The sequence below is a fragment of the Vicugna pacos genome, chromosome 25 (assembly GCF_048564905.1).
Source record: "Vicugna pacos chromosome 25, VicPac4, whole genome shotgun sequence".
NCBI classification, from domain to species: domain Eukaryota; kingdom Metazoa; phylum Chordata; class Mammalia; order Artiodactyla; family Camelidae; genus Vicugna; species Vicugna pacos.
Genome location: NC_133011.1, coordinates 33,668,479 through 33,694,228, shown reverse-complemented (window position 1 = coordinate 33,694,228; position 25,750 = coordinate 33,668,479).

The window sequence follows — 25,750 nt, the reverse complement described above, 5'->3', positions numbered from 1 at the left end:
TCTCCTGTTTGAAACCATCTATTTCTAACTTTTTAAAAGAACTTTAGCTTTTGAAAAGAAATGGAGATAGATAGTTGCTGGAGGAAAACAGGAGGTCAGCAGTATTTTTCTCTTTCTCTAAAGCTGGGAGATAGTACAATAGATGTATAAATAACTGAGATTGATCCAGGGGAAAGAGGGAGACTTGATGGTGCAGAAGACAGGAGGATTGAGTACCAGAACAAAGCCCTCTGGGGTGAGAGGGGAGGGGACCCAGTGTAATGTGGAGTGGTTAAATTTTAAATAGAGACAGAGTCAGTTCACTCATTGTAACAAAAGAGAGACCGAGTTTGTGGCTAAACCTGCTACTTGGTTGGGTGCTGTGGTGTAGGAAAGTTGAAATAGTCCTCTTCTGACTACTTCTATTTGTTTTTTTATTAAAGTATAGTCAGTCTACAATGTTGCACCAATTTCTGGTGCACAGCATAATGTTCCAGCCATCTTTATACATACAGATATTCCTTTTCATATTCTCTTTCATTATAGATTACTACAAGATATTGAATACAATCCCCTGCGCTATACAGCATGAACTTGTTGTATGTCTATTTTATATGCAGTAGTTAGTATCTGCAAATTTGGAACTCCCAATTTATCCCTTCCCATCCCCTTTCCACCCTGGTGACCATAAATTTGTTCTCTAAGTCTATGAGTCTGTTTCATTTTGTAAATAAGTTCATTTGTATCTTTTTTTAAAAATTGTACATATGGATGATATCATATAGTATTTTTCTTTCTCTTTCTGGCTTACTTCACTTAGAATGACATTCTCCAGGAGCATCCGTGTTGCTGCAGATGGCATTATTTTCTTCTTTTTTGTGGCTGAGTAGTATTCCATTGTATAAATATACCACAACTTCTTTATCCAGTCATCTGCATCTGATGATGGCAAACATCACATGAGGCTGGGGCTTTAGGAGGGTTTGACCAGTAAATGTTCCCCTAACATGGTCTGGGGGTGAGAAGGATAAACAGGATGTAGACATAATGGGCTCCATCTTGAAGCCTGTTGGGGGAAGGTGTGTGTCACTTTTTATTACAGTCTTCCTTCCGAACTAGGTTTCTGGACAGCTGGAGTGATAAAGCAGATGTTATTCAGGCTGAAGGTCGCCTCCTTGAAGCCTGATGCTGGTAGTGTCAGATTGAAGGAGAGGCTGCGTCTGACTGTAGTTTATAGAGCTCCAGCTTTGATGGCTTAGCCAGGAAGGACAGGGCTGTAGCCTGAGACAGCTGGCACCAGGGACTTCTCATCTTCGCTCCTCTTCACATGTTGCTTTGAGTCTCTTTAACTTTAGACCCTTGTTTTTCCTCTGTGGTGGCAGATCTGGTCAACAACAGTACACACCCTCACAGCTGCACCACCAGGGGAGGAAAGACACTTCCATGCCTGGTGCAGACTGGAAAACCATCCCACAGAAGCTCTCCAGTTGCACAGGTGTGGGTCCTGTGTGCATCACTGGTGAAACCAGGAAGCAAGGTCCGGTACCCACCCCTTGACGGACTGCTGTGGCTAGTAGGTAGTTTCATGTACTAAGGTTACATGCTCCCCTTTTAAATCCTGTGCTGAGCAAAGAGAGAGGTAGCTCTTATCCAAAACCACAGGCATGACCACAGGCAGGATCCTACTGATGTGCAGTTTTCCTAATTAGTCATTCATAATTGCCGTCTGCATCCTAGATAGGTTTCTGAGTTCTCAGCCTGGCATCCGCAGGGTACAGTTTCCCTCACGACCTCCTCTCCTACCATTCCTTTTCACATACCTTGCACTTCCTGCTTGAAAGTATTTATTCCCATGGTTCCACCACTTCATTCCATCCAGTCACCCAGCCATACGACCTATTAATTAAACATTTCTTGAATTCCACAATGTGGTAAGATCTGTGCTGGCCCAGGAGCCACAAAATGAATGGAATATTGTCCATATTACGAAGGATTTACAACTGGATGGGCAAGACACACATGCAAAAAGTCCATTACCAAACAATGGGAAAATACACAGATATGCCCATTATAGAAGCCGAGTGGAGGTACCTGGCCAAGCCTGGAGCTACTAGGGGAGGCTTCCTGGAAGGGCTGATGCCCTCACTGACTCCTAAAGTTAAACACATGAGGAAGAGGGGGAGTGTGGATCACGATAAAAAAAAATAGAGCAGTGTGGATACCAATAAGAAGTGAAAAAACATAGTTATGGGAGGGCTACATCCTAATCTTCAGCCAAGGCATAGGGCAAATGTGGTCGGACATTTCCCTGACCTTGAGAGTTAAAAAATAACTTCTCTTAATTTCCTATGCCGTTTTCTTTGCAGCTCTTTAAGATGCTAGTTACTTTTGTGTGTGTTGAATTGCTTGCTTAAGGTTTCCCTCCCCCTTCTGCAGTGTGGGCTCTTTGAAGAAAGGGATTGCATCACTCTACTCCAACAGCAACCAACAGAGAATCTCATATACAGTAGGCGGCAGTAAACGTGGGTTACTGAACCTGTGCACAAAATTAGAAATATACCCGTTCAGGACACCATTAGTCTCCCGGAATTCAATGTATGAGCTGGCCAAGGGATTCTCCTAGAAAGAGTGTATTTGAAGTGGTTTCCACTGAAAGGTCTATTGATCTTATGAAGAAGTGGCAATGCATTTGGGGAGGGGGTGGCGGCAGCATTTTTAATCTGCATCATAGGTCATTGTAATGGGAAGAACCGTGAAAGCAATTTCACACTGAAACACTCTCCAGCTGCCTGTAACTTTGGCTCAGCAAATGTCACCCCACAACTATTTACTGCAATATTTATGGCTCTGTCATTAGCTTCTAAATAACGTCAGCGTAGAGACCGAGGGACAGAGCTCTGCAGCAGTAACTGTGGCGGGATGGTCCGGGAAGGCAGCGGAGCCCTCGCTGGCATCTGAGGGGGAGGCGTTCAAAGGAAACTCCAGCAATTACCAAGAATCATAACTTCTCCCATAAAAATAGTCTGAGCAAAGCCTAAGTGGTGCTTAAAATAGCATTTCTCGCCCAAACACCCTCATAAAATTGCAGAAGCCGGTTGAGATAGCTCGATCTGTCATAGGCCTTCAGGCAAATAAACTTCAAATTGATGGGGATGATGTCGGATGGAACCCCTTCGGGTTTTGTGTTCACGTTGACATTCTGATTCCAGGCGCCAAATGAGAGCTGGGAGCCAAATGGTTTATCAGTCCTGCTTTTCAAAGTGAGAGTGGAGGGATATAAAGAAACTTGGCAGGGGGAGCCCTATGTTGACATTGTGCACTACCATTTAAAAACTCCGGATGCTTTATTATGGTCTTCCTGCATCATAAGTTAAACTTTCATTCTCCTGAATCAGTTTCGCGTCTCTGTTCTGCCACTAGGAAGATGACTTTCTAGAATGAGCCGTGGCCATGAGTCTTGTCAGCCTCCCCTCTCTCTGATCACTCTTTCCCAATGAAGAAGGAGCTGTTTAACCTCCCTGCGTTTGTTTCCTCATTGGCAATTCCGGGATTTTGAGACCTTCCTAGGTTTGCTGTGAGGATTAAGCAAGCAAGGTAGGACCTAGAGGGCGCTAGTCTCCGTGCGCAGTACCCAGGAGGCACACAGCGGATGATCATGCTCATCGGCTGGTCTTTCCTTCCTTTTGTAGCTACTTCATGTTCAAGTTCCCTTAAAGAATCCTAAAAACAATGTGGATCTTCTCAGCCCAGAAAAGGCCTGGGGTGGGGGGAGCCCACGCTGATGGCTTGTGGTCAGGCACTGCCATCACAGCGGGGCTGTAGGGGCAGCAGGGAGGAGAGGCTTTGGCAGGGACTAGGCTCGCCCAAGGGAAGGGCAGCAGCATCCCGTTTTCAAGCCCTCCGGGAAGGCTCAATACAGCCGGCTACCACCAGAGGGCGGCAGTGGGCGCCCACTCACTGCTGGGTGGGAGTCCTCAAATCCCTTCCTTCCTGCCTCCCTAAAGACACAGGATGCCTTCTCTCCATGCCCTCCCTCCCCGCGGCTCTACCACTGCCCTGTGCTCAGCCCTTCATCCTTTCTTCCCTGTACAGCAGATCACCCAGTTGTCTCTTACCAACCCTCCCCAGCCTCCCAGGCTGGCTTGCTTGCTTGCTTGCTTGCTTGCTTGCTTGCTTCCTTCCTTCCTTCCTTCTCTCTGAATTGAAACCATCCACTCAAGATGCTGTGTTCCTTTTCAGAGGTGCACATCTCAGCCTCCTTCCCTTTTCACCCCGTCCCCCTCCTGCCCTCACAGAGGAAGCACGTGGTACAGCTCACTACAAAGAGCTTGGGCTTATCTCCTTCCTCACCTGCTCGCTCACTGGGTGACTTGGGGAAAGATTTTTAACCTTAATTGTATTTACATTTTCTCATTTGTAGAACGGGAACAATATGAATACATGAATCATAGCTTAGTAAGGATTATATGTGTTAATCTCTGAGAACCGTCCTGACACGTAGGACGTGTCCAACAAAGGTTAGCTAAAATCGAAAACAAGCCAGGCATGGGAAAATATGCAGAAAATATGATCTAAGCACTTAGGGGCTGTGGCCATCGTCTTCACTGCTCCAGCTGTGTTGTCTCCCAGACCTGTTTTCAGTCCCCCATCATCAGAATAGCAGCTTTTTTAAGGAGTAGATCTTAGAATCTGAGTCTGAAATGTTCACCCTGGTCCACATGCTCCCAGCATGAACCTCTGTTCCCCCACATCTCTCTCCCCCGCTGGGTGCTACTGCTGAAACCAGCTCACGCCAGTAGTTCACCAAGAACTCCAGGGCTTTGATATTCTCCATCAGGGTCCCTCCAAGGCTCCCCACATTCCCATGAAGAGCATCTAACTCTGTACTCTGGCATCATCAGAGTTCTCTGCTAAAGTTTTCTTATTTCAGTCTAATTATCTCACAGCTACTGTGATCATCTCTTGTGAAATATTTTTCATCTGAGGCCTTTAGCCTATCTCTGGTTATTAATATTGCCCAAGGTGGTGTCTGTGACCACATTCGTGGCTGTTGCCACTACAGTATAAGATGTCCCTGTCAGTGGGTGGGGGAGTCTTGTGTTCATTCTTTTGCAGAGCAAGGAAGGAGAGCAAAGATTTTGGCCCTTGACCCTGCTTTGCTAGACTTCAGCAAAAAGCTATGAACCCAGTCCCTCAGGACACAGAGGTGGGGAAGGACAAGGTCCGCTTGAATTTTTACAAGAAGAGTTCAAGAGTTTTCTGACCACATGAGTCCCTAACCTTAACCCTACCTCTGGCAAAATACTTTTTTCCTGCAGTCAAGGCAGATACAAAAATAAATTAAAAAGCAGAAAGAAACTGTAAGTCAGAGAAACTTGGAAAAGATGTGCAATTTTACAGTACAGAGCAAAACTGTCAGCCTGTGAAATAGAAGAAATGCAAAGACGGTGTTGATTATGTCGCAAAGCCAGCCCGTCAGTTGGTCCTGGTGTTATTTCCTCCGCTTTTGCACGCCCTGGGGATTTGGTAGAGAAGACCATCTCTGTTAACGCAAGAGAGAGAGCCCAGCCAGAAATACTGTGCCTGAATCACTTGAGTAATTTTCTGTGTATGTTTATTAATGATCACAAAGCAATTTTCATAGACTTTGGTAATAAGCTACACAATAGTTAAGATGTCCTACTGGAGGTCTCTTTGAGAGAATCTGATTGGATCCATATTGGATACTGTTGGTACTTGGCCATAGCCCCTTGCCCTTGGACCTCTTCAGTGCTCACTGGCCCAGCTTTCAACTGGAGGAACCAGTGTTTTTTTGCCTGAGGGATTTCCTTAACTGCCAGAGCCCACTGTCCAGCAGGCTGGAAATACCAAGAAATTAACACTCCACTTTAGGGTGTTAGTTAGGAGTTGGTATATTGGTACCCAAGCTCCCCTGCTATTTGGATGGGATAAGTCCAAGTTCTTAATTAAATATGAAATTTGCAAATTTTTTTCCTGTCTTAACATTTCATTCTCTTAACAATGTCTTTCAAAAAAACAGATGTTCTAAATTTTGATGAAATCCAGTTTTCTTAATTTTTTTGTTATTGGATCACGTCCTTTGTGTTCTTTCTAAGAAATTTTTATGTAATCCCTTGTCACAAAGATTTTTTCCATGTTTTCTTCCAGAATTTTTACTGCTTTAGGTTTTACACTTAAGTCTGTTATCATTTTGAATCAATTCTTTTAGCAGATGCAAGATATGGGATAAGATTCATTTCTTCACATATGGGTATCCAATTATTTGAACACCTTTCGTTGAAAAGGCTATCTTTTGTTCATTGAATTGTTTTTGCATCATTATTGAAAATCAGTTGGCCACATACTTTGAATCTTTTTCTGTACTTTTAATTATTTTTCTTTGATCTGTATGTCTATGCTTTCTCTGATAGATACAAAACTGTCTTGACTACTATAGCTTTATAGTAAGTCTGGAAACATTTAGTATGAGTACTAAATTGTTCTTGGATTTGAAAGTTGTTTGGAATATTCTATTTCCTTTTCCTTTCCATATAAACTTTAGAATCAGTTTGTCAATGTGTACCAAAAATGGCTGAGGTTTGTTTGGAATTACATTGAATTTATAGATTGGTTTAAGGAGAATTGACATCTTGACAAAATTGATTTCTTTCAATTCATGAACATATTGTATCTCTCCATTTTTTCAGGTCTTCCTTGACTTCTTTAATTAAGATTTTGTAGTTTTCAGCACAAACATCTTTCTGGTATTTTTTAAGAGTTATACATAAGTATTTCATGTTCTTTGATTCCATGATTTATTTCAAATTCCAATAGTTCATTCGTAGGATATACAAATGTGTTGTATATTGATCTGGTGTTCAGCAACCTTGCTAGCCTCATTTATTAATTTTATGAGATTATTTTGCAGATTTTGGGGGATTTTCTAAATGGAGAAAATCACACTGTATATAAAGAAACAGTTTTATTTATTCCTTTCCAAGGTCTATGTTTTTTCTTTCTTTTTTCTTTTTGCCTCATTGTGCTAAGACCTCTGGTATGATTTTGAACAAGAGTCACGAGTAGCCTTGTTCTTAGGTTGGAGGGATTCGTTCAGTCGCCTTTAGGTACAATGTTAATTCTAGTTTTCTTTGTATGAGTCTTTCATCAAGTTGAGGAAGTCCCCTTATATTCTTACTTTGCTGAGAAATATATTTAGAAAATCAAGACTAATACTGAATTTTGTCAAAGGCTTTTATTCTTTGCATCTACTGAATTATCATGTTTTTTCTTCTTTATTCTTTTGATACGGTGAGTCTTACTGATTGGTTTTCAGATGTTGAGCTAGCCTTGCATTCCCAGAACAACCTTACCTGGGCACAATGCATTATCCACTTTATATACTGTTAGGATTGATGTGTTAATTTTTTAATGATATTTACATCTATGTTCATAAGGGGTGATGGTCTATAATTTTCAGGTTTTCTATATTTTTTCCATTTTTCAATAATTTTCACCTTTCAAGAAATGTATTCATTTTGACTAATTTGTTATATTGGTTGTGTCATTGATAATATTTCCTTTCTGAAATTTTAATGTCTTAGGACCTATGGTGATATCCCCTCTTTTATTTTTGATGTTGCCCATGTGCATCTTCTTTTTTCCCTGATTAGTCTGACTCTAAGCTTATCGAATGTATTAATCTTTCCAAAGAACTAGCTTTTGATTTCATTGAATTTCCATTTGTCAGTGTTTTAGTCCATTGATTTACATTGGCATACTCCTTTTTTCCTTCTTTCTACTGCTTTCTGTTTAATTTGATTTTCTCTTTCTAGGTCTTTCTGGTGGAGGCTGATCAACAATGCAACATTGTTTGGTTAGCTAATAGCACAGCAGTCATGTTTAAGGGGTAATTAGCATTTCAGATCATAGGACAAGCCCTACTGACCTGGAGGGGTTTTTCCCTGCACTGGCTGCTTTTCAGCTGGCAGCTACTTTACATGACTCGATGTTGTGAAGAAGGCAATAATGAAAGAATGCCTGGGATTTAGAGAACCTTGTATGCAGTGTTAAGTACTTGTACTTTTGCTAAAGGATGCTGACAGATTTGAGTTGTAGAAACGTTGTTCTGGCTTCAGTGAGACTAGATGAGAATGGGTCTGAGCAGAGATAAGCTTCCCAGATGGCTCCTGCAGTGATGCAGGCATGTGATAACACATCTAACTGAAGTAAAGGCAGTGGGGCTGGAGGAAAGATGCAGACTAAAAAGACTGGAGGAATAGACTTGGTGGTATGGAGGGGCTGGAGGAAAGAGAAGGATGACACCCTGGTGGCTGGCTCAAGGAGTAGTCAGGAGTGGTCAGGAAAATGATGGATTGAGAATATAGGAAGCACTACATTCAGTGAATATATATATATATATATATATATATATATATATATATATAGCAGTGATTTAGGGCATCTTAGTTTTAAATGCTGATGAAATTTCCAGTTTGAGAGGTTCAAGGACTATTAGATGAACCAATTTTGCTATCAGGAGAGGAGGGGTCTGTGCGGAGATATGGGCTATAGATTTTATGGATACTGTGTCAAAAAAATTATAAAAATTCTTAGGAAATTGGACATTATTGGTCACAGTGGAGTTTTCCAGCAACATAATGTTCTCTCATACTGGATTCTATTCATGGTCCTGGGATATACATTAGAAAATGTCACATATTTCCAAAGGAAAAATTAATTTCAAAAGTTAATGTCATGATGATCTCTGCTTTGAAAGCTGAGTTGGTCAGCTGGAAGGAAAGTCTGTTAGAAACGGTAAGAGGAATAGCAGGGATACGTTCTTGCTATAGAAAGTTTTTTATGGATGATTTTTTAAAATTTCCAAGTAACACTTGCATGTAGTTTTGTTGTTGTGTTAAAGGCAAGTAAGACATCTTTCGGTCTCATGCCTCAGTCGCTCTACCTAGTGACCCCCCCACACACCCCTGTTTCCCAGAGGCGGCTGATTTCTACACTTTGGACTAATTCAGGAGTTAATTTCATATATAAAAACAACATATCCCACTCTCACCACTCCTATTCAACATAGTCCTGGAAGTCCTAGCCACAGCAATCAGGCAAGAGAAAGAACTAAAACGGATCCAAATTGGAAAAGAAGAGGTAAAAGTGTCATTATATGCTGATGACATGTTACTATATATAGAAAACCCTAAAAGGTCCACACAGAAGCTACCAGAGCTGATTGAAGAATTCAGCAAGGTAGCAGGTTACAAAATTAACGTTCAAAAATCAGTTGCATTTCTTTACACTAACGATAAATCAACAGAAAAAGAAAGTAAAGAAACAATCCCCTTTAAAATAGCACCCAAAGTAATAAAATATCTGGGAATAAATCTAACCAAGGAGGTGAAAGAATTATACACAGAAAACTATAAACCATTGATGAAGGAAATTAAAGAAGACTTTAAAAAATGGAAAGATATTCCATGCTCTTGGATTGGAAGAATCAATATTGTTAAAATGGTCACACTGCCCAAGGCAATCTACAGATTTAATGCAATCCCTATCCAATTACCCAGGACATATTTCACAGAACTAGAACAAATCATAATAAAATTTATATGGAACCATCAAAGACCTAGAATTGCTAAAGCATTACTGAAGAGAAAGAAAGGCTGGAGGAATAACTCTCCCAGACTTCAGACAATACTATAGAGCTACAGTCATCAAGACAGCATGGTGTTGGTACCAAAACAGACATATGGACCAATGGAACAGAATAGAGAGCCCAGAAATGAACCCACAAACCTTTGGTCAACTAATCTTCAACAAAGGAGGCAAGAATATACAATGGAATAAAGACAGTCTCTTCAGCAAATGGTGTTGGGAAAACTGGACAGCAGCATGTAAAGCAATGAAGCTAGAACACTCCCTTACACCATACACAAAAATCAACTCAAAATGGATCAAAGACTTAAACATAAGACAAGATACAATAAACCTCCTAGAGGAAAACATAGGCAAAACATTATCTGACATACATTTCAAAAATTTTCTCCTAGAAGAAATAAAAGCAAGAATAAACAAATGGGACCTAATGAAACTTACAAGCTTCTGCAGAGCAAAGGAAACCAGAAATAAAACAAGAAGAAAACCTACGGAATGGGAGAAAATTTTTGCAAGTGAAACCGACAAAGGCTTGATCTCCAAAATATATAAGCAGCTCATACGACTCAATAAGAAAAAAATAAACAACCCAATCCAAAAATGGGCAGAAGACCTAAACAAGCAATTCTCCAAGGAAGACATACAAATGATCAAAAAGCACATGAAAAAATGCTCAATATCACTAATTATCAGAGAAATGCAAATCAAAACTACAATGAGGTATCACCTCACACCAGTCAGAATGGGCGTCATTCAAAAATCCAAAAATGACAAATGCTGGAGAGGCTGTGGAGAAAGGGGAACCCTCCTACACTGCTGGTGGGAATGCAGTTTGGTGCAGCCACTATGGAAAACAGTGTGGAGATTCCTCAAAAGACTAGGAATAGACTTACCATATGACCCAGGAATCCCACTCCTGGGCTTGTATCCAGAAGGAAATCTACTTCAGGATGACACCTGCACCCCAATGTTCATAGCAGCACTATTTACAATAGCCAAAACATGGAAACAGCCTAAATGTCCATCAACAGGTGACTGGATAAAGAAGATGTGATATATTTATACAATGGAATACTACTCAGCCATAAAAACCGACAACATAACGCCATTTGCAGCAACATGGATGCTCCTAGAGAATGTCATTCTAAGTGAAGGAAGCCAGAAAGAGAAAGAAAAATACCATATGAGATCGCTCATATGTGGAATCTAAAGACTCATGGACAGAGAATACAGACTTGTGGTTACCAGGGGGGTAGAGGGTGGGAAGGGATAGACTGGGATTTCAAAATTGTAGAATAGATAAACAAGATTACACTGTATAGCACATGGAAATATACACAAAATGTTATGATAAATCACAGAGAAAAAAATGTGACAATGAGTGTGTATATGTCCATGAATGACTGAAAAATTGTGCTGAACACTGGAATTTGACACAACATTGTAAAATGATTATAAATCAATAAAAAATGTTAAAAAAACATATACTGCTATATCTTATTTTATATATTTGTTATCTTCCATTTAGGGTGGAGAATTTAGTTTTCTTAACTCCCTGTGGGAGGCACAGGGCCTTCTCTTTACCTGAAAGTCTCAAAATAGTAACACAATTGTAGGTAAGTCAGTATTTAGTGTGTAAACTAATATGACCGTGTCAAGAGTGTTCTTTGCTGAGTCACATAGTGTACTACAATTATGTTTCTATTCCTGTAGAACCTTCTGTTTTACCAAAAGTTAACGATTTCCTCATCTTATGTGATCGGTAGCTTTCTGTGCACCGATCACTAGTTTTTGCCCTGAACTCCTGCAGATCCACAACCTTCTCTCAATACTATTTTCTATTTGATAATCAGCTCATTTACCTACTCAGCTCTTATTCCAAACCTCCCTTCTGAAGACCTCTAGTTTCTTATTTCCATCTATACTGGAGACTGTGTCTGGGTCCACAGGTGCAGTTGCCTCATGATAACTTTACTTGTGAGTTGAGATTGCTCAGTGGGGCTGCAGTAAGTAAGAGGGAAGGGAAGAGGGCAAAAAAAGGGCAGAAATTCCTATTTAATCGTCCCAGACACAAAGGGGGAGAGAGGGCAACTTCTTTCTGTAGTCCAGTTACTGTGTTATTTAAGCTCAGTGCCCATAGCTGCAAATGCTTTTTGATCACCTTCAGTTTCTCCTTCAACCTTCTTCCTGGTCTTACTTTCTTTTCTGCCTTCATCTACCTACAGCTACTTTTTTTTTTCCTACAGACTTCATACAGAATATAATCTATGATCACCTACTTCTCCCATTATGCCCCTGCAGTTTGTTTATTCGTTCTTTAATTCATTATGTTTACCCGGCTTACTTCCAGAGAATCCTTGACATGAAACAGATCTTTTACTTGCTGCCACCATCTGCTCAGTCTGCCGCCTACCGAGCCCCTGCTGCTTAGTCACCGAGCACCGCCATCAGTCCGTGCACCGTTCCCTGCCCTGCCTCGGAAGGTGCTCGCCCTCTCTGGGATGTACCAAGATCTGTAGACTCCACATTCCTTACAGACCTACCTGTGCGGTCTGCTCCCAGCTGGCTGAGCCACTCTTGGGTATAGACGGGTCTGTTAACCTTCAGAAAGTTCCGTCATTTGAGAAAGGAAAAGAGTGAAAGAACTGTCACCTACAGGATGGTCCTACCTCCTGTCACTCCTGGGTGGGAGGGCAGTATCACTGCAGAGCCTGCCCCACCACTAGTCAGCTGCATGGATTCTGCACGATTGTTACATCGAGTCCCCCTTGGGCCTCATTTTCAGTAAATGCCTCCCTTCCACGAAGTTTAGATGCTCTTGAAAGCAGTGGCAGAACATTTTGTATTCACTCCAGTCACGGGCATAAAAAGAATCAAGTCACTAACTGCTTTTCCGTCTTCAGGTGGACCTGGGTCCCAGCTAACCTCATCAGAGGTTATCAGCCGCAGCAGAAGCTGCAAGAGGAAATTAACCCGCACCCTTATGCTCTCAAGGGAGTGGTCTATGCTGAAAGTTTCCTCTAATCTGCAGAGAAACGGTGCCAGAGAAAACAGAAGTCTCTATTTAAAAAAATAAATAAAAATGCTGTCACTTACCCTTTAAGTGAAGCAGAGCAAGGACTTGACATGTTTGCCTTAAATCACCTCCGCTGCAGTGGGACCCAGGTCTCTAGAACCACCACAGGATTAAAGCAGTAACATTCAAAGTCTCCCTCTCTAATTAGCAGGAGGCGCACCAAGAAGCTGGTTTCATAGTCATGGTCAAAGCTAGAGGTTTAATCAGATTCTCTAAATGTGAGTTGAATCTCAAACAAATTACTTTCCATATTCTAAAATTCCAAATTCTTTCATGACGTTTTTTTTTTTAACTCAGAAAAAAAAAGTCACACGGCCACTGTAAACATTGTATTTCTAGGCTCTTTCTTAACAGAACATTTAAAACTTGACTCATTAATCAGTCGTGGCAACCAGCCCTCCCGGCAACCTTCTCGTCTTCCCTCATTGGTGGGAGTTGATTTTCCTCCCCTATTTCTGGGATTGGTTTGCTTTGTTATACTTTGTTAGGTGTGTCTGGCCTCTAAATAGTCTCCCTTCTTATATCTGAGTCTTCTCTTCTCCCTAGACTCTGTCTCATGGAGTTTCTTAGATCTCCTTCCCAAAGGAATACAGGCACCTAGATCCTAACCAGGATGCTAATTAGCCCTCTCACGCTAGGCACCACCTGGAGTATGGGTACCATTCGAGCCAGGCACCCTGAGATGCTCACTGAGTTTTAGCATGGCATGACTCACCTTTCATTGCAACAACCCAAATGGTTTTCCTCTTGACCCTTCTAATGGAGAAATATTTGATCCTCTGCTAGACCAAAAAATGGCTTACTTACCACTGTATTCATAATTTCATTAGATAAATATTTGTTGAGTAAATGAATGCATGCATAGTTTCCTCTAGGACTGGAAGACATTCTCCCTAGTTCTCCTTTCTTGATGTTGCAGTGAAGAAACACTCTTCTGCAATGTGGTATGGTGGAAAGAATGAGAACATATTGTGTGTGTGTGTGTGTGTGGAGTCAGACGAACCAGATCCTAACGCAGTTCTAAAAACAGAATATCCAATCAGTGTCAGCCGTTGGTAGTTTATTCATTTGTTCATGCATATGTCAATTCATTTATTAGTATTAGGCTTACTCATCTATTAGTTTATTTATAATTTTTCTATTCCTTAAAAAAAAACTAATTATTAAGTCTCACTGTGCAGTAGTTCTGGGGAAACAGTGATGAGCCCAGCAGAAAAAGCCACTGTCCTCATGAGGCTGACACTTAATGGGGAGGTGAGGGCAGTAGGCTGTCAGATGACTGTGCAACACACGTAGAAAATCCATGCTATCCAATACAGTGATGGGGATGGAGTTGTGAACAAGACAGGCACAGTGCCCGCTCCTGTAGAGCTTATACTCCAAAGTCTAAAAGGACAGAAGTCAACTGACAAAACATAAAACAACTGGCAGATGGAGTTAGTGCTGAGAAGACACGGAGAATGGCTTGGAATAAAGGGCAAGGGCGGCAGGGGGGTGCTTAGTTAAGGAAGAGTGGGGAGGAGAAGTCTCTTCAGAGGGGGCATCTCTTCCTCCTGAGACTCCGGTTCACGTCCCACCATGTGACATGGCCCATGGGAAGTATGCAGTTGGTTGCTGTGCCCTCTTAGAGCCATTCTGCAAGCCCAGGTGTGACGTGGTTGCTCTGAGCCTCACTTGTGTCTCTAAGGTGACAACTGTGGGACATCAGGGAGGTTGTGTTCCTTCTCCAAGTTTCAGATCTGAATTTTTAAAATAATTTTTAAAATTCTTAAATGGTGAGTTATATCATTTCCAGTGACTCTCTTCTTATAGAGCTTTTTGGAAATCCAATGTGATAACATGGAATCATTCCATGAGAATACACTGAATTGTATGTTATAAGCTACTGTCATTATTCTCTTCATTGTGACATGAGTGACGACAGCCAATTGTGGACAATTTGTGTCTGAGCCCTCTGCTCAGAGAAAGGGACATGCAAGCAGCAGGGAGAAACACAAATGGAAAATAGGACACAGATGAAATAAATCTTTCATGAAAATGCAGAAGGGTCTTCGGGATAGAGTCCTCGGCTGCCTGGCTGGCTAATAACTTCCTAGACAGAATTCCTCCACCCCTGAGAACAAACAGGGCATTGTAACAGAAATGAGAATCATTTCCTTCCGAAGGAGTACTGTCTTATTCAGGCAAGGAGGGCAGGCAGTGGAGAGGAGAGATACAAAGGACACGTTGAAAATTGGAGGACAGAGTTTAAAGGACAGCTGATGGGTATTTTTAAAAACAAAAGTAGGACATGACTTAAAACATTAAAAGAGAAAGCACCTTCTAAATTTACCCATACAGTATGATCCCAACTATATATAAGAAAGCAATTCATAGGGAAAAAAGTCCACAAGAAAATTCACCATATGTTGTTAAGAACAGGTGCTGAGATTATGCTTAATTGCAGTGACTAAAATTTACTGGGAATTTATTCCAGACGCCATTCACATGTTATCTGCGAACGGCCCAGCTGAATACAGTTCATACTGCATTCTGTAGGTGAGGAAACTAACATTTGGAAAGATTTGTTGGTGGTGCTGCTCTGTCTTGTCTTTAATCTTCCATGTTATGAGCAGATATGATGATTTAATTTTTTAAAGTTTGAGTAATAGATGTGTGATGAATCATAATTATTTCAACTTGCCTTAAGATTGAAAATTGAGCACATCACAAGGACACATTTTTCCTGGTTGCCGCGCCTGGTCTCTGACCTCCTTCCACGACAATGTGGTGACTTTTGATTTCCCCTTTGCCTTTCTCCACATTCTTTTTTGACTCTGGCTGTTCTTGAAGCCACATCCTTTCTGCTCTTCCCCTGCCGTATCTTCCCCCTCTCCATTCTGTGACTTATAACTCATAAGCTGCATAAGCCATCGCGTGAGCAACCCTACAAATTATGTGCAGACTCTGTCTAGGAAAGGCTCAGTGAGGCAGAAAAATAGAGAGACTGTCACCCTGTTCCAGTGGCCACCTTGGATCCCAGTGTGGAGCTTTAAGTCAGATCCTTTACAACCTTTGTAAAGTCCCCCGATTTTCTGCTGATCTAGCTCAGAGGATATCCCTATCTCTGTCCCTTGGTCCCTTTCTCCTCCCAGCCCAGTCTCACCTCCTCCTCCTCTTCTCCATATCCTGCATGCTCACCAGAATTTCTGACGCAGGAAAGGGTGAGTCAATCAATGTCACTTTAAAGTAGTAAAATAATAGTATTTTTAAAGGAGTGATAAACACTGTTCTGAGTTTTTTACACATACTGTTTATTTCTTTTGATGATCCTAAGAGGTAGGTACCATTATCATCTCCGTTTACAAAGGAAGAAACTTAGCACCGAGAATTTAATTGACTCACCCAAGGTCAATTAGGTGGTACTTTTATATACATTCAAGTCTATATTGGGAGAGGGTGTAGCTCAGTGGTAGAGCACATGTTTAGCATGCTTGAGGTCCAAGGTTCAATCCCCAGTATTGCCATTAAAAAAATTATCAAAAAATTAAGAAGATGCAAGTAAATGGAATTTAGCTCCTATATAAACATTTTCTTTGCTGACAAGCAGTGACTGGAAGTTATCTAGGAAGGAAGAAACACACCCTCTCAAGCCCCACCAGGTATCAAGGCCAGGCCCTGGTGAGCCAGAATGACAGCAGTACACCCTAAACATGGCATGTCTGTGGGCTACTTGTGAGAATTTTATTGCAAAAACATGAACAATACTAATATTCCTATAATTTCAATCACTGAATTATACTTTGATTATTGATCTTTAATCATAATGAGGTCAGAAAAAATGGTCTGTATGCTACTGATTCTTTGGTTGATAGTCTATTTATGCTCAAGTATTTTAATAAAGACTGTATGTTCTTCGCTTAGGATCATGTTCTATATATGTTGTGTAAAACAAATCTGTGTATATACATGAATTCAAGTAAGCAATCCCTGCTTGGGAGTTGATGTGCTTCCCAAATGATGCATTCATGCCTTTCATCAACTTGGAAATTCACAGCCGTGAATGCTGTCTTACGCCCATCTCTCTAATCCCTCCCACGCTGCTCTCGGACTCCTGTTAGATGTATGTTGGATTTGCTCCTTTTAGTTTCCATATCTCCCTTTTCCCCATGTTATTTTTGTGTGTTGCATTATGGGCAAATATATTCAATTCTGTGTTCTAGTTTTCTAATTACTACTTCAGTTGTGTGCATTTGAGCTGCCTCATCTCCCATTGTGACTCTAATTGCAATGACTTCTATTTTTCATTTCTGCGAGCGCTACTTGGTTCTACAAAAATATCTGGCTTTTCTTGATATGATATCAATTCTGTCTCACTTGTTTAGTCATTCACAGTTTAAAAACTTTAAAATGTATATATTTTAAATCTATATCAGTAATATTATCTTAAGGTCTGGTGAGCCTTGTTTGTTTGCTTTGTATTTCTTCTATATTCTGCTATATCCTCCAGTGTTTTATAATTTTAATTCTGAGCTTATTCATTCTGATTTTGTCTCTGTGAATCGTGAATGAACTGGATAGAGAGTACCCCTTCCAGGAAAGATTTGAGGACACATTTGCTGTATGTTTCTGGAGGCATTGCAGGTTTGTGACTGTTTGTGTGATAACATTTAATGCTTGTGAATCCTGGACTATGGAGACAATTGGGAACTTAACCCCATCATAGCAGGACTGTGTTGGTACATGGTAGATGCTCTGAGGATATATACTGCACGTGAAAACAAATAAGGGGAAAAAAGAATGAAGCCAATGCATTATTTTCATGCTTTCTTTGAAAAATTGCCAAAATTAAGCAAGAATTTCTTTTGATTAAGAAAAACTGAATGTAATCCTTGTTCTTCCAAAAGGCATGTCTCTATAGGATTTTAAATGCTGCAGTTTGGTAATTCCTAAATCATTAGTGACTAAATCAGAACTTATCTATTCCTCTGACTAATCATAAAACATTTGAGCTAAGTAGGAGCTCAGATCATGCAGACCACCTCCTCACACTGTATAATTAAGGGTCACACTGCTTCTCCGAGGCTAAGCATTTGCCAGTTGCTCTAAGGAAAGGATTTGAATTGTTCATATTGTACATCCAACTGGAAACAGAAAAATATGAACAGGAAAGAAAAAGTTTGAAGCTCAATTTGGCTTTACCCAGTGAAATTTTTTTTTATCTCAGATCACTAATAAAATCATCCTGACAGCACATTTTGCTGTGTTTTCTCCCCAGGGGCCTCACTGTGGATGGCCTCTTCGCTATTAAAACGTGGGGCTCATTCCAAAGTAGCACATAATGTGATCGAACAGCCCACCAGCCTCAGGCTTAGGGATTTCAAAGGATTTAGCCCCAAACAGGGCATGTCAATGACTCTGGAAATATTATTTGATTTTCTTAGTATTTGCCGATTCCAGAGGTATAGGCTAACTTTATTACTCTTGTCTCATCTTAGGAGCACAAAACCCAATCCCAGGGCACAAGCAACTTCTCTTTTCATCTACCTGTCATCCAAGAGCACTTATTATCAGACAAGTCCTGGAAGCACTGGGTAATGACAGCCCTGGAAGTTTGCTAATGATTCTGTCCCCAGTCTGACTCTCTCAGTTTCCACCTGCTCTTGGTTCTTGGAGACCTCATTTCCCAAAACAAGTCACTCTTTGGGGTCAAATGACTTAGTCACAAATGTTAGACTTCCTTTAGTATCCACTGGGCATTTCCTTGCTTGAGTGATTGTTTTTACAACTGTACCCAGGGTGGGCTCCCATTCAGCCCTCAGCAGCTGATATGAGAAGGACCTTCTGTCCTGTGGTCTCTTGGATTTAAAGAGCATGCTCAGTTGGGGGAGCAGGCATGAGGAAGCCAGTTGAGGGGTACATAGGAACTTTAATTTAATGGTGGAGAGGATGGCTGAGCAAAAAAATGGTGCTAGTGACAGGGCCAGAGCCACGTCAGCCAAGAACACTCTGCAGGCTTCAAGCCTGTTCTGCTAACACAGGAAAATGTTTTGAAAATTGCTCCCAGGAATTCAGGTAGAACAGAACTGACCTTGAGTTATCAGGGACCTGGGATCATGCCCCTTAATTTGCACTGGTTTTGTGACCTGCAAGAGACAACCTGACTTTTCTGAGCTTTAATTCCCTCACCTGCAAAATGAGGCGACTTAAACCTGATGATCTAAAAAATAAACTCAAACACTGAAGTTCTGTGACTCTGGCTTCATCATTTGACCATGGGGGATACTGAGTCTTGAGAACTAAAATGTCTTGCTCACAGTGACACAGTCTCATTCCACACATTGTCACGTTCTGCTGTCGAGGAGGAGTTGGGGTGCTATGGTCTTCTCAGGTCTCTGAGTCCTCATTTTCACATATTTGTCTGTTTCCCCCATTGTTTACATTTGTTGAATTGTCTACGAAATGTTCATGCTTTGAACAAGCCCTTTTTTTCCTGAAGGAAAATGGAACAGAATGATTCATCCTTTACTCCTTTATTAAACTGTGTCAGGACCATAGGCTGGTCACTACATGCCAGTTCCCTGCTAGCTCCATTTGAGATTCCAGTGACATCTCTCTTGGACTGAAGGAGGGGTGGTCTCTCCTTCCTTTCCCTTCTAGAATCATCGTAAGCCTGAATTCACAGTATATTCCCACCTGTGCAGTTGGCGTCAATAAAATATCTTCTCTCTTGGTGTCTGGATTAGGGACTGACAGCGTTAAAATACACCAGCCACTTGATACAAAACCTGTCAGAGTTCTGGTGCATTCAGAGGAGGACACCGGGCTAGGATCCGGGATCCAGCCCCATTTGCTAATGACTGTGTGCAGGTCATTTCATATCTGTGACTTTACACATCATCCCTGCAAAATTAGACATGTGAGATAAACAGTCTCGAAGATTCTTTCGTGGGCTAAAGAAAGTTTCTTAATCTTGGCACTATTGATAATTCTTTGGCTGGATACTTCTCTGTTTCAGGACTGCTCTATGCATTGTAAGGTGCTTACCAGTATCCCTGGCCTCCGCCCACTTCATGCCCGTAGCACTGCACATTTTTATAACCAAAAATGTCTCTAGACTCTGCCAAATGCCCCTGGAGGACAAAATCTGCCCCATTGTAAATCACCGACCTAAAGAAACACAGACCTCTAACTTGTGCATCTCTCCAGCTACACTGTCATTTTTGGATATAAATTAAAAGAAAAATAGCCCCTATGTTTTTCTTTCACTAGTTTTGCCAGATTTGCACATGGAGGATTGGAGAGCACTGTCATAAATTTATTGCCTAGGATGTGGAAAATATTATGCCATTACCTGCTTTAGATAACACCTGGATTAACTTTATATCAATTAGTTCAAAGCAGTCTTGTCAGAGATTAAGCTCAAGGGTCATAACGTGGAAGAGATAAATGAGAAACTGCACAAGACGGAAGAAATGCTACTTAGGAGTGAGTTTCCTCATGCCTGGATGCTTTCCCCACCGAGGCTTTGCTCCCACCCCTGGTTTGCCTCCTCCCAAATGCCAGCTGCCAAGATGCTGTGCGCTGTTGAAGGTGCATTTCACGTACCATTTGTTTCATGAAGCCTCCAGTGATTCCCGTTTGCAGAAGCAATTGTATTTATTCCTGTGTTGCAGGTAAATCTGCTTGCTTTTTCTCATGGTCAGCTTTTGTTATGATCCCATCTGAGGGCCAGGCTTTCTCTGGCCAACACCCCTGTTCATTGCTGAGTCCTGTCCTTACCTGGAATGGTCCTGCCTCCTCTTTCCCACGTAGGTCCCCAGTCCAGGACCTGGCGTCCTGTGCCCTGCATCACTGCCTCCCCACATGATCTCCTCTCTCCCTTCATGTTGTGCTCTGTCCCCTGCGTTCACCAGAGTGGTCTTTCTGGCACCAACCTGAATCCTCCTGGACCCTCAGCGGAGCACACCAGCCCTGTCCAGGCCATTTCTCCTGGTTCCTCTCACCAACCTGGGCTCCAGCATTTGCACACACAGCAGCCTTTCTCTGACAGCTCTTCTTACCCTGTTTATTTGGAGAACACCTACTTGTTTGTCACAAGTCAGCCAGCGTCACCTCCTCTGTGAAGCCTCCTGGGATACTCCACCTCCCCAAACCCAGACAAACCCTCCCCTGTGCCTCTCAGAGCAGTTCCACCCAAGCATCCTCCTGCCAGTGAGTCCCTCCTCCCACTGCGGTGCCCTCAGTCTGGAGTGCTGGCCCTCCTTCCAGCCTTCGTTGGTCAGTTCTCCAGCAAACTCTAAATCTCCACTATAGGTTTACTCCTCAGGAAAATCAGTCCTGACATGTTGGACAGGTGGACAGTAAGTTTCTCTATGATGTACTGTATGGGTTTTAGTAATTAAATGTCTGACTTCTCCACTAGAATTTAGCCTCTAGGATGGCAAGGACAGAGTTGATTTTGATCATTATAGCAATTTTTATAGTAGTTTACTGATACATGCTAAGTGCTCAATAAATAGTTGAATGAACACATCTATTGAGACGTTTGTTGGGTTTGTTCTTCCGAGTGAGCTGTGAGCTTTGTGGGGCAGGGCTGTGCCCACTTTTCTGGTAGCCTCGGCATGTAGAATAGTGCCTGGCATCAGTACCTGCTTACTGATCCATCAACATCATAATTTTAATTGTCACTAGCATTTATTAAATGCTTAATAAATGCTAGAAAATGTGTTAAGCACTTTACAGAAATTATCTAGTCTTAACTACCCTTATGAGGCATATATTATACCCACTTCTCAGGTCAGGCAACTGAGGCTTAGAAGGTTCAAATAATACACCTCATTCACATCCCAAAGCCCCTGCTCTTAACTGTTGCTTCACCAAGTCTCTCAGCTAATATCATAAATAAAGAAAATGCCCAGAACCTCTGACACAAGTTGCTGGAAACAGGAGTTCACTGGTTAAAGAAAACCAATAAAATGGGAAATAATTTTAAAATATGCACACATAGCTTAAACATTTTATTTCACATTATACAAATATGTAAATATAAACTTTAATGTAAATATGCATATATTTACCAACTGTGGTGCAGACCAAGGCTTCTTTGAGGTTCTCTGCTAGGATTCTGCCTTGTCTTTCTAACATAAATGACACGCATGAAGTATCTTTAACTCTTTCCAGTCTTTCTTTAGAGTAAAGAGAGAATTTAAGTAAGACACTTGAGCTACAATCTCAATGCACACATCTTCTAGACTTTCAAGGTCCCACCTCCATTTTTTTTTTAGTTTTAATAACCACATGTAATATTTCAGCATTTTTAAAGCAATCTATGTGCACTATATTTTTTTTTGAAGTCTTTGCAAGGTGCAAAATTTTTCATTGTAGTTCTCTTAGAAACAATATTATCTCTGCCGTAATATGTCTTTGGTTTGAGAAACAGTTTTCAGAAAAATGTGGGGATTCTTAGCATATGGCAGACCAGTTGGGAGCAGTAAAATGTCTGAGAGGGAAGCCTGTTGTGGGCGAGAGCTCATTTTGCTGACAGCCTCAGTCAAGAGTGTTTTACAGGGAGTGGGATGGCATTGGTTGACCAGACAGCCAACTAAGTAGAGTAAATTAAGGAAAGTTTTTGCTGTGGATATTTCCAAGATACAGTTAAATGGAATTGAGAAGTATTAACCATTTTGGTTAGTGACAGCCTATGGGCACTTCAGCTCAAAGGTACTGTGAGAAAGGGTTGAGCAGAAAACAGAATGGAAAAATGACTTAATGTGACTCCTCCCCTCACCTTCTGGATCTTTCGGTCTTTATTGTTCATTGTGGAGATTTATCACCTTCTTTCTCTGTCTCCCTCATCTCATCAGCCAGCACCTTGACCTTGGACTTCCCAGCCTCCAGAACTATAAGAAAATACATTTTTGTTGTTTAAGCCACCCGGGTATTCTCTTATGGAAATCCAAGCTGACTGAATACATGGACTATTTATTGTCTAGTTTAACCTCCTCAACAGTTTCTTGAAATTAGTATCCTTCTGCCTCACAGATGGGAGACTGATGCTCAGAGGGTTAACTAACTTGTTCAAGCTCCTCCAGCAGAGGTAATATTTAAGCCAAGTTTTTCTACTCCAAAGTCTGGTCTCATTAATACCACTGCCCCTCTCAGGGTATTAACGGAGCCCCAAACAGCTAGCTCCAAACTCAGACTCTTATCAAAAATAACACTAGCCACAGAGACAGCAAGAGAGATGAACCCTCATGGAGAAGTTCAAGGGGTCCAGCCTGACCCCCGTGATTGAAGGTCGTGGGGGAACAAGACACAAGTTGCCATTCATGAGCAGAAGACCTCTTTCCGGTCAGCTTCTCCACTCATCTGAAGGAAGTTACTGCAGGTGCAATGGATGGGAACGCCCACCAACTTTACAGTGCCGCGGTGCAGTGACGTTGGATGAATCCATGAGTGCGGGGGTACCTGGGCAAAATTCTCACTGCAGGGAAACAGCTCTGCAGTAGACTCAGCTTCAGGGCTACCATCTGCCTCGGGCAAAACATTTCTACAGGCCCAGTGTTTTCTCGGAGCAGCAGGAGGCAGACGTGCTCACAGGCAGAGGATGACAGCCTCGTAGATGAGCTGTAAATGTCAGCTTAGGACAGGCACCCACTTAAGCTGGAATAGCCCTGTTGCTTTTCTTTGAAGATTTTTTTTAAAGTGTAGTTAGTTACAATGTGTCAATTTCTGGTGTACAGCATGTCCCAGTCACACATTTATATACATATATTCGTTTTCATGTTCTTTTTCATTAAAGGTTATTACAAGATATTGAATATAGTTCCCTGTGCTACACAAAATAAATTTGTTTTTTTAATCTGTTTTTCAAAGATTTTTTAATTTAAATTTTTTTTTAAATTTGAGATAATTGGAGATGTACATGAAGTTGTAGGAAATAATACAGAGAGATCCCTGTGTACCCTTTTTTCTAGTTTCCCTCAAGGATAAACATCTTGCAAAACTATAGTGCAATATCACAACCGGGATATTGACATCGATTCAATCCCTCATCTTCTGCAGGTCTCCCCAGTGTTATGGCTACTCACGTGTTAATGTAGTTCTGTGTAATTTCAGCACCTGTGTAGGCTGTGTACCTACTACCACAGTACAGATGCAGAACAGTGCTGTCACCACAAGAATCCCTCCTTTTTTAACCACTTCCATTCCCTCTACCCCCACAACCACTAATCTGTTCTCCATTCTTGTCATTTTGTCATTTAAAAAATGTTATATAAATGGAATCAAATAGTATTCAACCTTTTGAGACTGGCCTTTGTAACTCAGCATCATTCTCTGGAGGTTCAGCAAGGTGGTTGCATATATCAGTAGCTCATTCCTTTGTGTTCCTGAGTAGTATTCCATGGTGTGGAAGGACCACGGTTTGTTTAACCCTTCCCTCATTCAAGGGTATCAGACTTGCTTCCAGTTTTGGACTATTAAGAATAAAGATGACAAAATATTCGTGCTTTGGCTTTTGTGACCATATGTCTTTGGTTTTGTGTAATAAATGTCCCTAAATACAAGTACTGGGTTGTAGCGTGCAAACCCACAATGATGGAACCACATCTTTGTTATTAACAGATGTATGTTCAGAGCCTATCTTGCTGCCCAACACATAATCAATAATCAATAAATACATATTAATTAAAGGGATGGACTGACTCTCAATAGTTTTTGGAGATTCATTTTGGGCCTCATATCTTCCAGAAGGTCTTCTGCATATCCCAGAAAATACCTTCCTTCTCTCTTGAGCAATTTGGATTCAGCGTGAAATTATCTATTTATGCCCCCTGTCTCCTCCACTAGATTGAGATCTCTTCAAGGGACAGGAATATCCTGTTTATCTTTGTCGCCATACCTTTTAACACACTTCCTATTCCATAAGATATTATCAATAAATATGATAATGAAATGTTGAATGAAAAAAGAATGAACTAGATTATCTTTTCTCACCTTAAACAAACTGCTCCCTCTGGAGCCATCAGGATCTCTCTTACATCTTTAATTTTACAACCTGGGAAAAAAAGAACATGGACACTTAATGGAAGAGCCAAACACTTGAGTGGCAGAAAGCTGCTTCTGCCTTCAAGAGGGTATGTAAATCATACCATTGGTGCATTCATCTTTGCTTTGCTGTCTATGACTTGCAAATAATGGCAGAAAGGAATAAAAGGAAAAACTGATACTAAAAGCTGTTGCCCATTCTTCAGGGCAATTAAAGGATGAAATAGATGGGTGTTACAAAATAGAAGAAATCTGAGCCAAATGGGTATTGCCACATATATTATTTTATTACCCAAAGTGCATGACTCCTGACTAAGCTGTCTGGAGGATGAAGCTTAGGTGGGGGACTAAATAGGAGTAAACAAATATTCTCATCCCACTGAGCTCCAGATTATAGACCTGCAGAAAGGCAGATCTAAACTTTAGTCCTGGTGGCAGTTAGGGAAATAGGAATAGAAGTAACAGAGGCTTGGCTAGGACCACCAGAGGGAGACCCCAAGGAGCCTGCTTAGCTCAAGGAGCCTGAAAGCACAAAGGGAGCCTGCAATGCCTGAGTGATGGCAGAGTCAGAGAGAGAGAGAAACAAGTGAGGGGTTGAAGACTGCAACTGAGAGTTCCTGAACGAGGCCGTGATTTCCAAGCGCTTCTAGTGGGAAACAGTTCTGCTCAGCAGGAAACAGAAAGCAGCAGCGAGTTGTCTGTCTCTGGGAGGGGAGGAAGGCTCCCACGTCCCGATTTGCATATGTTTTGGATTTCAGTTTCCTCTTCATTTACGCTACTTGTGTATGGTCTGGAGAACATAAGCTAAGGAGTTAGTTAAGTAAGGTCATCTTAGGTTGGTAATACTTCTAGGTACCTGATGGAAACAAATGAAAACCCCTTGGAGGTACACATCCGCAACCCAGACCTCCAAGGATTCTTGAAGACAAAGTCTCTCAGAAGATGACCTCACAATCTAAAAATGCAAAACGCAGGAAGACGTGCACCACTGTGAGGGTG